A 14,795-nucleotide genomic window follows, 5' to 3' on the forward strand; every position below is an offset into this window, starting at 1 on the left:
AATGATTTGTTACTGGCAACAAATTGTTACCAATAATCACCTCCTGACTACCCAGGTTTGAGTTTACATGACAGTACTTCAGTAACATTTACAGGTTGTTGTAAGGGGCTTGTTCCACTGACTGGTCATTGTTAGGAAAACTCTCCTTCAAGTCCCTGTAACTGCGGACAGACGCTGGACCACACTGGCCGATCTGTTCTCATTACTTGGTAACTTCTTCAGGGACAGGATCATAATGCAAGGAGCAAACAAACCCTGAGGATTGGCATTATACATCTGCCTTGTCCGTCAGACGTATTGAGCAAATTGGGCTGGTTTCTCCTCGTGGTAAGCAATTTGGTATATGATAATTACTCTGCTTCCCAGGACAGCCCTTGGTTGAGGATGGTCTACAGAGTAAGCGGGAGGATTTGAATCAGGGGGTGTGCTGGGGACTATCAGGAGATGCCAATGGCATTGCGATCACTAAATCACCTATCCGGAGATGTTCAGGGCACAGTGGGTATTCTGGGATAAAATACCCATTCCTCATCCCAATCAGCATCATCCCCCTCCCCAAAAAGTGTTGGTATGCCAGATATAGGCTCGGGATCCTGAGTAGAACTTAGATTATATCTACAGCGTTATTGCTTCAACCTTTTGTTTTAACTTCTAAGACTTAGTGTCCTTATATTGGTTCTCCTGTTCCCTTTTTTAAATCTCCCGTCTACCCATTTACGCTCAGCTCTTAACATCTCCCAACATTTGGGTGTTCCATCAGTTGTGCATCATGTCCTCCTATCACATGCATTAATCCTCCAAATGGCCAGCAAGGTTTATTTCTGTTTAATATTGGCTCTGTCCTTCATTCTTTAATTAAGATCAAACACTATTTCTCATAATTTTTATTTGGGTTTACCACCTGTTCACAAGAGGTCACATCCCAAGTGCTTAGTTTTCTGACCTATATAGAGGGTACAGAACCATGACTTGAGCATCATAAACATTGTATAATAAAATATTCAAATACACAAAGTGCAATCATAAGTAACATATCATTTTAAATTAACTAAAATCTAAAATAAGTTAATAAAGTATTGTTATGTCCTAAAGTTTTCAATGTACCCAGAGTTTCTATGGCTTTGGTTGCTGATCTGTTTGTAAATGGCCAATGATGCTGTTTCTCCAAGAATAACCAAGACCCAGCAGTGTATATAATCCCAACAAAACAAAATGTCCTACTCTTTATGCAAAAAAAGTCATGTAATAAAAAGAAAGATGGCTACAGCACAGATGTTTATTCAAACCTGTTGTTTCAGTGCCAGAGCTTTGTATGAGGAAGACAGAAAGTCTCACTTTCCCTGAACATTTCTTCCCTTGCTATGCTCCCGACACTTGCCCTCATATCGCCATTAGTTCTGTTGCCAATTGTGTGTACAATGATCAATTTGTATAAAAACAATCAAACTTGCCAATTAATTCAGATTTTGTAATTCAGGACTAAAACAAATGGTGAAAAAAATACTAAATTAAACACATTCTATAATTGAGAGATGGGTTTTGAACAAGTGGCTGAGAAATTGCACTGTGAATTAAGGATAATAAACAGACCTAAATAATCCAAACTGAATAAAATATGATTAGGATTGCATACAGAAAATTGTATATGGATTGCCTAATAAGTGAACACTAAACAACATTTTGTCTGCATCAAATAACTCAAATTCCACTCAGCTATTAGATAGAACGCTTATTTTTCAAAAAAATGTAACAGAAGGTAAAATTAATCCGAAACATTTGTGTAAAACCTCCTGTGGATAAATAACATAAGTCAAGTTAGTTAATTAAACTACCATAACATATACTGGATAAAACTGGATGGAGCACAAAACATAGTTGAAACAAATTAAACAATCAACACCTAAAACGTCCTTTGCCACTGCATTAATTTAAAGAAATGTAAAGCATGCTGAAATGCTGTAGATGCTGTAGATCTGGTTTACACTACGGGAATTCAAATTTAACACTCATTAATCCCACAGATTTTAAAAGGCACCAAACTCTGAAATACAAATTAAAATGATAAAGGCCACAGAGAAAATAAATATTTTTAATGTCTGTGAAAATAAGCATACTAACTTATAAACTGAGAGATAATCGATTAATCATGTCTGTTTTTTTTTAAAAGTACAAACTCAAAACTGAAAAAAAAATGTAATTTACTGAATAAATTTTAACTCAAACTGACCAAGTAACTGAACAGATTATGATTAGAAATATAAGCTCAATCTGTCCATTCTAGTACGTATAATGTATAGATATGCCAATAAAACTTTTTTAAAAAATGCTTCAATGGCTACCATAATCATCATAATTAATTATTTAGGGTAAATGACATAGTTGCATGTTAAACTATCTGAAAGGGTCAAGAAAGAAACAAAAATCCACATTCATGTGTACTGGCTGAAATGCACATATCTTCATATCACAGCAGAAGATTATTTTTTTATTTACAGAAAAGAGAGAGTTTTATTTTAAGAATAGCCAAAACAAATTTTTATTATGACAGCATAAATAATTCCAGAACGCCATCGTATATCTGAATTTCAGATTATCCGAACAAAATCCCAAGTTCCTGTAATTTTTAAAAACAATTTAAATAAAGGCACAATGAGAGCAGGCAGACTGGGCTGATAGCAAGAGCAGGAACAAGGTCGCCATGGGAACCCTGTTCCTGTTATTGCCGTCACCACGGGAACACTATTCCTGTTATTGCCCCGCCACAGGGACCCTGTTCCTGCTATTGCCGTCGCCACGGGAACCCCTGTTCCTGCTATTGCCGTTGCCATGGGGCCCTGTTCCTGCTAATACCGCTGCCATGGGAACCCAGTCCCGGCTATTGCCGTCGTCAAGGGAACCCTATTTCAGCTACTGCTGTCGCCATGGGGAAGCTGTTCCTGGTATTGCCGTTGCCACAGGGACCCTGTTCCTGCTATTACTGCTGCATGAGAACCCTGTTCCTGCTATTGCCATCGTTACGGGAACTCTATTCCCCTTATTGCCACCCCCACAGGAACCCTGTTCTTGCTATTGCCGTCACCATGTGACCCTGTTCCTGCTATTGCCACCACCACAAGAACCCTGTTCCTGCTATTGCCTTCACTATGAGGACACTGTTCCTGGTATTGCCATTACTACGGGAACACTGTTCCTGCTATTGCTGCTGCTATGAGAACCCTGTTCCTGCTATTGCCGTCACTACAGGGACACTGTTCCTGTTTTGCCATCACTAAGGAGACACTGTTCCTGCTATTGCCACTGCCACGGGAACTCTGATCCGTTATTCAAACAATCAGTTATCCAAACAAGTTACTCCACTCTCTTCTCATTTGGATGATCAAGGTTGTTCTGTATAGATCTACAACAGCACAGACAAGACCAGGAGTCCCCGCATCTCCCTCAAAACCCATAAAATGTTAAACGTCACCCCGACATCTACATCAGTATTCTCAGATGTTTGAACATTTTACCAAAATCTTGTTCAAAAGGGATTGCATTCCCCAAAATAAAAGAAGAGCTTATTCTATTTGAAAATTCCCTCCGACCAGAAAATGAAATTACAAGAAATAAATTTAACCAATCTTTACAACCCAATTTTTTAAAAAATGAACCCTTGCTGGCCAATAAGGATACAAATGAGTACAGAAAGTCCCTCAAAAGGCAATAACAATAACCATGCACCATCTAAACTAATAAAAGGCACAGACAACACTTTGCAGCATAATTTATACTCTTAAGGCGCATGATTATCACATTTTATCTAACTCTTACCATATAATGTTTCTTTATTAATTAGGTTCCCATTAGATAATTAATAAATTTAATATTGTTAAACCAAGCTGCTGACATGCTTTGATTTGTGTCACTGCATGTGAACCATAATTAATGCTTTCAGTGTAGTTTCACGTAGGTTGAACAAAAGCCATTTATGTGGCATTATTTACATCAGTTGTACATTAATAGCTAGGTTACAATCTGTGCCCTAGCCGTTTTGTTATAGCAATGTCATGAGAAAGAGAGAAATGTTAGACTTTGCCAAATTTGTGCAATCCTTATTCCATTCCCATGGCCACTGAGCTTAGCCATTTTAAAAGTCAAGTTATTATTTCAAAATGGCAACTTACAAAAATTGAGCATTTCAGTTACTATTTCTCCATTACTTTATCAGAAGTGGATGCTCAGTCATTGGACTCATTCAAGATGGGTAGATTGTTAGGTTCAAAGGAAACTAAGGGATCTAAAGATAATGAGAAAGACAGAGTAAAGGTAAATAATTAGTCTTACCCTTGTTGAAAGGGGCGGCAGATTTTTAAGGGTCAAATAGTTATTTCTGATCCTATGTCTTACATCTTTAGATGAGAAAATGGCAAAAGAGCCAGAGGTAAAATAGGTTTATTTTTATTGTACAGAAAATTGCAAGCACTTGCATGCATCTTAACTAGGTGGATCTTAACATCCTGCTAAGTTCCCCTGCAATTAGCCTTCAGCAAGTTTACTTCACTTTACATGATATCAAGAAATAGCTGAACACACTAGATACTGAAAAGCCTATGAACACTGAATACATGCCAGAATAGTACTGAAGACCTGAAGTCTAAATGTAGCTGTCCCTGTACAGCTACAACACTAACATTTCCCTGACAAAATGGAAACATGCCCAGGTACATCCTATCCACAAAGAGCAAGAAAAACCCATTCTGGAGAATTACCATGCTATCATTCAACTCTCAATCATTACCAAGCTGATGGAAGGGATTGTCAACAGTGCTATCAAATGCCACATACTCGGCAACAGCTTGTTTATTACTCTCAGTTTGGGATCTGACAGGCCTGCTCAGCTCCTGATCTCATTGCAGCCTTGCTCCAAACATAGACAAATAGCTGAGCTCAAGATTTAAGGTGAGGGTGACTGTCCTTGACATTAATCAGCATTTAGTTGAGTGTAGAATCAAGAATCCTGAGAAAAACCAAAGTCAATGGCAATCAGGGGAAAACCTTCCAGTGGTTGGAGCAGTAATTGTCACAAGGAAGATGGCTGTGACAGAGGTCAATCATCCCTTTCCAAGGACATCTCAGTAAGAGTTCCTCAGAGTCGTGTTCCAGATTCAATCGATTTCAGCTGTTTTCAGAATGACCTTCACTCCATTATAGTGGCTGAAGTGTGCATGGTCATGAATAATTGAACAATGCACAGTACATTTGCGAATCCATAGAAACTGTGCCACTTCATACTCATGTGTAGCAAGAACTGGAGAAAATCTAGAACTGATAAGCGGTAAGATTCATTACAAACAAGTGGCAGGCAATGGACATTTCCAACAGGAGACAATTCAACTTTCTCTATTTAATAGTCAATGGCATTGCTATCACCAAATCACCTGTCATCCTGAGGGTATTCATTGACCAGAAACTGAAATAGACCAAACTGAAAAATATGATGGAAGAAGTGAGGACTGCAGATGCTGGAGAGCAGAGTTGAGAGTATGGTGCAAGAAAAGCACAGCAGGTCAGGCAGCACCTGAGGAGCAGGAGAATTGACATTTCGGGCAGAAGCCCTTCATCAGGAATATGGTGGGTAAGTTGACTTCTCCACATCCTGATGCTATCAGGCTTGCTGTGTTCTTCTAACCTCTGGTTTGGAATTCTGTAGATAGTAATTCCCTCTTGATTCTCCAAAGCCTATCTATCACCTCATGTCAGGAATTTGATGGAGTACGCTCCAATTACCTGGTTGAGTGCAGCTCCACTAACACTGAAAGAGCTCCCCAGCCAATCCATCACCTTCATCGTTTATTCCCTCCATCAATGACAAAGGTTGTCCATCTACAAGATGAAATGCATCAACTCACTAAGTCTCCTTGAGCCCCATCTTTCAAACGTGTGACCTCCACCTATAGAAGGACAATAACAACAGATACATGGAAGCACAGGTTTTTTCCAAGTCACACACCATTCTCATTTGGAATTAAATTGCTATTCCTTCGCTATCACTGGGGCCAAACTCCTGGCACACCCTTCCAAATAGCAGTGTAAGTGCATCTATGCCATATAAACTGCATTGTTTCAAGAAGGCAGCTCATCAATGATTTCTGAATGGCAATTAGGGATGAGCAACAATGCAAATTAGCCAGTATTTAAGCTAATTAGTTAAATCAAACATAGAAAATATGGCAGAACTGGCAGGAGCTGGAGGCCAAAGTCTCGGTTCGCCTAGGCTGCTGGACAGAACTGCTCCGAGTGCTATCTTACAGGAGCCGAGTGCTGGTCATAAACCAGCTGGTGGCCGCCATGCTGTGGTACCGGCTGGTCACTATGGTCCCTCTTCCTGGCTTTGTCGCTGACATCCAGAGAACTTTGGTTGACTTCTTCTGGGACAAAAAGATGCACTGGGTCGCTGTGCAGGTTCTGAGTCTCCCTATTGAGGAGGGCGGTCAGTCGCTGGTATGCGTCTGCACCCAGGTCGCGACGTTCTGCCTTCAGACCTTGCAGCAATTACCTTTACATCGAGCCTCCTCCTAGGTGGTGCGCCCTGGCGATGTATTTTTTCTGCCAGGTGCGTAACCTCAACTATGACACGCAGCTCCTGTTCGTCGACCGTGACGGTTTGGAGGTCGCCCTCAAGGTTCTGCCTGTCTTTCACCAGGACCTGATCACTGTCTGGAACATGGTCGAATCGCGCTGCGTCTACCCTCCGGCAGGAGTAGTGGCTGTCGTCAGGGAGCCGTTGCTCAGGAATCCGCACCTCTGTGCTCGCGGGTCCGAGTGGCTGTTGGAGGGGAGGGCTGTGGCGGCGAGGGTGACCAGGGTCGGGGACGTGCTGGGTGCCGGGGGCCTGGGCTGGAAGTTGCCGCAAGACATAACGAGCAGGGCAGCGGTAGATATCAGGTACGTGGCCACTGTCATCCGATGCCTTAAAACGGCAGTGCTCGGACCCGACATAGTGCACCAGTTGGAGGACACTCAGGTGTGCGGTGGGATCCCGTCCGTGCTCACCCCAGCCCGGACGGAATTTCACATTGGCGCTAAGGTCCCGTACTTCCCGCGGGAGCCTGTGCCCCACAACCTGAGCCGCCTCTGGAATTTTAATTTTGTTTCTTTTTAGGGGGTGAAAAGGCGGGCCTTGTATTGACTGCTGCTGCACACCGTCCACCTCTTCTCCCTCATCCACCATCCGGACACGCCCTGGCATGCCCATTTGCTACCGGGCGGTGGGGATCCCCAGTGGAGGTCCCTCTATGCAGGAGTCCTCCCTCTTTCTCTCGGGGATCTGGGGTGGAGGGTGCTGCATTCAGCAGGCCCCTGCAACTGCAGATTGCAGTGGTTCATGGACTCCCAGCCCAACTGCTTGTTCTGTGGTGCTGTGGAGTCCGTGGACCATGTGTATATTGGGTGTGGGCGTTTGCACTCCCTCTTTGATTTTCTGAAAAACCTTCTCCTCTGCTTTTGGTTGCACTTCAGTCCCACGCTCCTGATCTACGGGCACCCGGTACGGAAGAGGGAGGGCAGGTCTGAAGACCTCCTCGTGGGTCTGCTCCTGGGCCTGGCCAAACTGGCCATAAACAGGTCCAGGCAGCGGGCCATGGAGGGGGTCGTTAGGGCGACTGCCTGCCCCTCTTCCACGGTTACGTTAGAGCCCGTGTGTGCAGGGAGGGTTGGGCGCCGCAGGGAGTGGAGTGCATTATTTCCCCCTCCAACTCTATTTTGATTTAATCCCTGCCCTCCCCTTTACTGTTTGATCTCACAGCATTGCCCCTTGATGTGAAGGGCACTGCTTGTCACTGGCCACTTGGGTGTTTTCCTATCTTCCTGGTGATGGAAATTGAATCAAGATTTGTGCACCTTGTGTCTCTCACTGTGTCTCACACCAGTGCACAAACACCATGGGTGCTGGGGAAAAATAAGAAAAAAATAATTAAAAAAAAATAAACAGGCATGTCAGAAAAACTAAATAGAAAATATGACAGGGGAGCTAATGTGTTCAGGTTGCAACATGTGGATGTGATCTTAGCCAACTGAGTCACCACTCACTTTAACCATGTCCTAATCATGAAGGACAACCACTGAATCAAAACTGAATCATATTCTCTCTAACAAATGTTTATTACATCAATGTAACTTCTGCATGATTGCTAACATTCAAACATTGTTTTACATTGTTTAAGACAAGAGTCTCTTCTTGTTAAACTATCAAGTAGTTTGCCTTTATCACGTGAGATGAAACAGTCTTGTAGATCCTAACCTTACAGCAAATGGTGGCAGCAAATCTAACTCACGGTGAGCAACAGTACAGATAGCCTCATGCAACAAATTGGTCTGTGGTGAGAATTGCTGTACATTACATTCATGCTGTCAGTGTTGGAGTTCAGAAGATCTCAGACATACCCTTATGAATCTGACTCATGCAGACAGCAACACAAGAGTAGAACACTGAAAAACAGCCCATAGAAGAAGAGCTTGTGCCAAAATTCCGACAGAATCTACAGGAGAGTGTTCAGAACTCTCTGGAACTTTTATGCACTCCAAAACAGCTGGAGATAGCGTTCAAGGCAGGTGATCTACAGCATGGAGTAGTCAAGCATTGGATTTTGGTCAATGTCACTATCATGGCACCACTCCAATACATTAGGAGGCCACTTTGGATGCACAAATGTGAATTACTGGATAACCAGTACTCTGAAGGTAGACCAGGAGGAGGCTGGAAGAACACAGCAAGTCAGGCAGCATCAGGAGGTGGAGGAGTCAAACTTTCAGGTATGACCTTTCTTCAGGAAACATTGACTCCTCCACCTCCTGATGCTGCCTGGCTTGCTGTATTCTTCAAACCTCCAGTTTGTCTGTCTTGGAATCCAGCATCTGCAGGGTTTTTTTTGTCTTTAACCAGCAAACTACGGCTGCAATATTTAGCATTCATGAACAGGAATACAACTCACAGCCTGGACCAGGTTGCAGTCTCAGGACTGTAGTTTGGCTCTCTTAGCGCTCACTCACTTTGCTGCTCCCTGCAAGCTCACAGCATCCATGCCTTGCTTTGCTGTCAGTGTTTGCGCAATCAAACAGCTTGCCTCGGTGGTCAACATCTCTCAATCAAGGAGAATGAAGTCTTCATATTCGTTTAAATCTTTGACACATCCAGGAAGGCACTATGAGATTTTAAAGGACAGGCTTTGTAGATATCAACTTAGATTTGCTTGGTTCAACAAATTGAAATTAAATTAATGAAAAAGAAATACATGAAGTCTGGTGATGGCCTTGTGTTTGGAAAGGTCACTGACTTTACTGGGTTTTGCTGAGGGAATGTGTATTTGTTTAGATTGTGTTGTAAAGAACTGAACTGTCACAGAACTCGGAAAGACTAGAGTCTTGTTTAAAAGCAGTCACCATAATTCAAATGTGACAATATGGACTATTTATCAGCTACACTTCTGATTGTCACAGAATTGTGCTGTAAAAATATCATGTGCTTGATTGGATTACACAGAGGTGGGTACCTTGCTTCCACATGATGTAGGAGGCTCTCAGCACAGATCTCCAATTACAGAACTTGATCTATGGCCATGAATCTATACCTGATGCTGCCATAAAACTGTTCAGACCTACACAGACCAGATTAAAGGTTCAGGCACTGAAATTTATGAAAAGGCACAAAGGCATTTACAGTCAACAACCAAACACATAAACAAGGTGCCCTCTTCTTCCTTCTCTCCCTCCCACAGTGTTGTAGAAAATGGCTTTGTTCCACAACCAGGTGGCACAGCTGCTCAGCTATACAGCCCTTTAATCCAGCTGGTGGAGCTTGTTTCTAGATGGTCCACACATGCTAAGAGGTAATAGCATTATATCATGTCTAGTTTGCTCACCAACCGACACTTTCTCAACCCAGCCCAATATCCTGGGCTCATACAAGCTTCCAGCATCACCTGAGCCTGAGGAAAACTACTTAGAGTCATAGAGTCACAGAGATGTACAGCATTGAAACAAACCCTTTGGTCCAACCCGTCCATGCCAACCAGATATCCCAAACCAATCTAGCCCCACATGCCAGCACCCGGCCCATATTCCTCCAAACCCTTCCTATTCATATACCCATCCAAATGCCTCTTAAATGGTGCAATTGTACCAGCCTCCACCACTTCCTCTGGCAGCTCATTCCATGCACGTACCACCCTCTGTATGAAAAAGTTGCCCCGTAGGTCTCTTTTATATCTTGCCCCTCTCATCCTAAACCTATGCCCTCTAGTTCTGGATTTCCCGATCCAGGGAAAAGATTTTGCCTGTTTACCCTATCCATGCCCCTCATAATTTTGTAAACCTCTATAAGGTCACCCTCAGCCTCTGACATTCCAGGAAAAACAGCCCCAGCCTGTTCAGCCTCTCCCTGTAGTTTGAACCCTCCAACCCTGGCAACATCCTTGTAAATCTTTTCTGAACCCTTTCAAGTTTCACAACATCTTTTCGATAATAAGGAGACCAGAATTGCATGCAATATTCCAACAGTGGCCTAACCAATGTCCTGTACAGCTACAATATGACCTTCCAACTCCTGTACTCAATACTCTGACCAATAAAGGAAAGCATACCAAATACCTTCTTCACTATCCTATCTACCTGCGACTCCACTTTCAAGGAGCTATGAACTGCACTCCAAGGTCTCTTTGTTCATCTAATTAAAATTTCCACTTTCATTTTGAGTATTATCAATATAAATTAAATGGTGAGAGGAAGGAACTCTCCTTTCCACTTCCCATTTGCTCACTTCATCAACATTTGTGTATTCTTCTTTCGGGCTAGCCAAGAATTGAAGCCTGCTCAGATGGAAGAAGACAGAGTGACTGATGATGAAGAAATTCTGTCACTTGCTATTCCAGCTACAGTTAACAGCTGAATTAGCATTATTGTCACATGTACTCACTCACACAAATACAGCGAAAAGTTTACAAGCTTCGACTTACAGACCATCTTCGCTACAATTGTGCGGAGATACAGAATCTTAATAAAAAGCCAAAATAAAGAAAACAACTTCAGAAGTTAAACATTACAGTCCCTCTCACTAAAACATAATAAAAAAAAAGTTAGCAGGATCACATCACAGTCAGTCAGTGCTTGACCATGCTGGCCTCAGTCCACACAAATGTTTGAACATTCTCCCACTGCCATCTTGGGCTACCTGTTTGCTCTCTCACCGCCAGGTCCCAGTGCTATCTGTTCCCTCTCTCACTACCAGTCTCCTGGTCTGCCTGTTCCTTCTCTCACCACCGGCATCCAAGGATGCCTGTTCCCTCTCTCACCAGCGGTCTCCAGGGCAGCCTGTTCCTTCTCTCACCACCGGCCCACAGGGCTGCTTGTTTCCTCTCTCACCGCCAGTTCCCAGGGCTGCCTATTCCCTCTCTCACCGCTGTCCCACAGGGCTGCCCGTTCTCTCTCTCACCGCCAGCCCCCAGGGTTGCCTGTTCCTTCTCGCATCACCGGCCTCCAGGGCTGCCTGTTCCTTCTCTCACCACCGGCCTCCAGGGCTGCCTGTTTCCTCTCTCACCACCAGTCTCCAGGTCAGCCTGTTCCTTCTCTCACTGCCAGCCCCCAGTGCTATCTATTCCCTCTCTCAGCACCAGCCTCCAGAGCTGCCTGTTCCCTCTCTCAGCACCGGTCTCCCGGGTTGCCTGTTCCCTCTCCAACCGCCGGCCTCCAGGGCTGCCTGTTCCCTCTCTCACCACCAGCCCCAGGGCTGCCTGTTCCCTCTCTTACCACCGGTCTCCAGCTCTGCCTGTTCCTTCTCTCACCGCTAGCCCCCAGTGCTGTCTGTTCCCGCTCTCACCGCCGGTCCGCAGGGCTGCCTGTTCCCTCTCTCACCACTGGCCCCCAGGACTGCCTGTTCCTACTCTTACCACCGGCCCCCAGGGCTGCCCGATCCTTCTCTCACCACCAGTCCCCAGGTCTGCCTGTTCCCTTTCTCATTGCCTGACCTTGGGGCTGCTTGTTCCCTCTCTCTCCTGCTGAGATACGCAGTGGAATTTAGTTGAGAGGCTAGAGATGCACAAAATGACCTGCAGTCAAGTCAGGAGAAAGCAAAGCCTAAGTTCCAGTTCATAAATGGGTGAGGTTACACAACCTGCTGAACAGGATTCATAGGTAGACTTTGATGGGACAGTGTACACAGATGAAAAAAATAGGAATCTCCATGTATCAGACTTGCCATAAAGTCTGCAGGCACGGTTAGGGAGCATCATGAAGTCCAATGCCAACCTTGCACTCGTCTTTGCACAGAGCTAAGAGACCATCCTGTCCTGAGAACCATTAAGTGATTGCTAGGTCCCATACCACACGGATAGAATCTACGAAAGTTGAGCAGCTAATAACAAATGTTCAAGCTCTATTGCTGCAAAAGAAGTCATTCAACAACTGAATATTGCAATGGAAATTCCGAAGAAGACGTGCACTCGCTGCATGATGCCATACTTACTCTGAAGTGCCAACATGGTAGCAAATTCCAGCACTACAAATGCACATACTGTGTCCCTCAGAAATATGATAATCTATGTCCCAAAAAAGGCCTGGGATTGCTGGTGTATTTATCTATTTACTGAGAGTGTCTCAGTGGAGCCCAAACCCCTATCTTCTTATAACTTCCACTGAACCTTGTTGTTGACATTCAGTCATTCCAGATTGCAGTCTCCGTGACGAGATAACATAGGTGAACTCTCAATCAAGTAGAGCCAGGGTTTGTTTTTGATCAATCACACATAGAATGTGAGAGTTGCTGGCTGGCCGGCATTTATTATTCATGTGTGCTGCACTTGAGAACATGTTGGTGAGCTACCTTCTTGAAATGCTGGACTCCATTTGGTATAGGGACACCCACAATTCCATTAGGCAGGATGTTTCAGGATTTTGACTTAGCGACAGTGAAAGAGCAATGATATATTCTCAAGTATGGATCTTGAGTGGCTTGGAGGGGAACTTGTATTTAGTCAGGTTTCCATATATCTGCTGCCTTCTCCTACGTGGAAGGGCTTATGGTTTTGGACAGGATTAAGGACAGTTGCTAAATTTCTGCAGTGCATCTTGTAGATGGTACACAAAGTTGTTACTGAGCAAGAGTGGAGAAATTGTTGCAGACGCGGTGCCAATCCAGCTGGCTGCTTTCTCCTGGATAGTGTAAGTACTCTTGAGTATTGTTGGAGCTGCATTCATTCATGCAAGTTGGTAGAATCCTGGGGAAAAGACTGGCTGTTCACTACACCTATGCTCCTCATGATTTTATAAACCTTTATAAGATCATCCTTCAACCTCCTACATTCCAGGGAAAAAAAAAGTCTGCGCCTATCCAGCCTCTCCTTATAATTCAAACATTCTAGTCTTGTTAACATCCTTGTTAGTCATTTGCACATCTTTTCCAGTTTAATAACATTCTCCAGAGAGCAGCATGAGCAAGATTGCACACGCTGCTCAAAATGTAGCACTAACAATGTCTTGTACAGCTGTAAAATGACTTTTCAACCTCTGTACTCAATGCTCTGACCAATTAAGGCAAGCATGCCAAATGTCTTTTTCACCACATTGTCCACCTGTGACACCACTTTCAATAAACTGTGCACTTGCACTCCTAGATCTCTCTGTTCAAAAACACTCCGCAGGGCCTTTCCATTAACTGTGTTAGTCTGTTCTTGTTTGTCTTACCAAAATGCAACAGCTCGCAGTTACTGTCCTAGAATCATAGAGAGATACAGCATGGAAACAGATCCTTCGGTCCAACTTGTTTATATTGACCAGATATCCTAAATAAATCTAGTCCCATCTGCTAGCATTTGCCCCATATGCCTTTAAACCCTTCTTATTCATATACCGATCCAGATGCCTTTTAAATGTTGTTACTGTAGCTGCCTCCACCACTTCCTCTGGCAGCTCATTCCCTACATGCACCACTGTCTGCATGAAAATGTTGCCCCTCAGGTTCCTTCTAAATCTTTCCCCTTTCACTTTAAAACTCTTGTTTTGGACTCCCCCATCCTGGGAAAAGATCTTATCTATTTACTCTGTTGTGGACCACACCAGACCTCCTTGAAACATTTCAAGAGAGTAGCCTGGGCCCTAACTTTGTTAGTTGTTTGAAGCAGGTGTCTGTAGATATTCAAGGAGTGATGCAGCTGGCCCAACCACTTAGTTTTAAACAAAACAGAATTTATTTGCAAGATTACCGAATGAAACACAAACAAAAGAAAACAGAATATAAAATAACTTAACCTGTCCGAAAGCCAGGATTATCCCAACTTAATGATGCTATTCAAGATTTCTGCAGTAATCCCCATAAACACCCTTTGGCAAACAAAGGTCAAATAAAACACAAGGCCTTACAGGAGAGATGCCCGAGAGAATAATCAGCCTAGACCTGTTTCATTGGGTCCAGCAGCTTCACAACTGACTACATGCTAAAGCCAAACCAAACCAAACCAAGACTGAGCTGGGAGAACTGGCCACACCCCTTTCATTGTACAAGTGATCTTTTTAAAAGTTGAAAGCCTTTTGCCTGAGGCAGTGTCTGTTAGTTATAATCAAGTTGGTCCTAAAGCCCTTCAACCAAGTCCTCTCAGAGTCTCTGTATTTAAGACCACTCTAACCCAACGTCAACCTAACCTTGTTAAAAGTGCGGCATCATCATACCTCCCCCCTTAATAAAATGAACCATCAAATGGACAGTATGGTGGCTCAGTGGTTAGCACTGCTGCCTCACCGCACCAGGGACCTAAGTTCGATTCCAACCTCAG

This window comes from Hemiscyllium ocellatum, chromosome 7 (assembly GCF_020745735.1).
Source record: "Hemiscyllium ocellatum isolate sHemOce1 chromosome 7, sHemOce1.pat.X.cur, whole genome shotgun sequence".
NCBI classification, from domain to species: Eukaryota; Metazoa; Chordata; class Chondrichthyes; order Orectolobiformes; family Hemiscylliidae; genus Hemiscyllium; species Hemiscyllium ocellatum.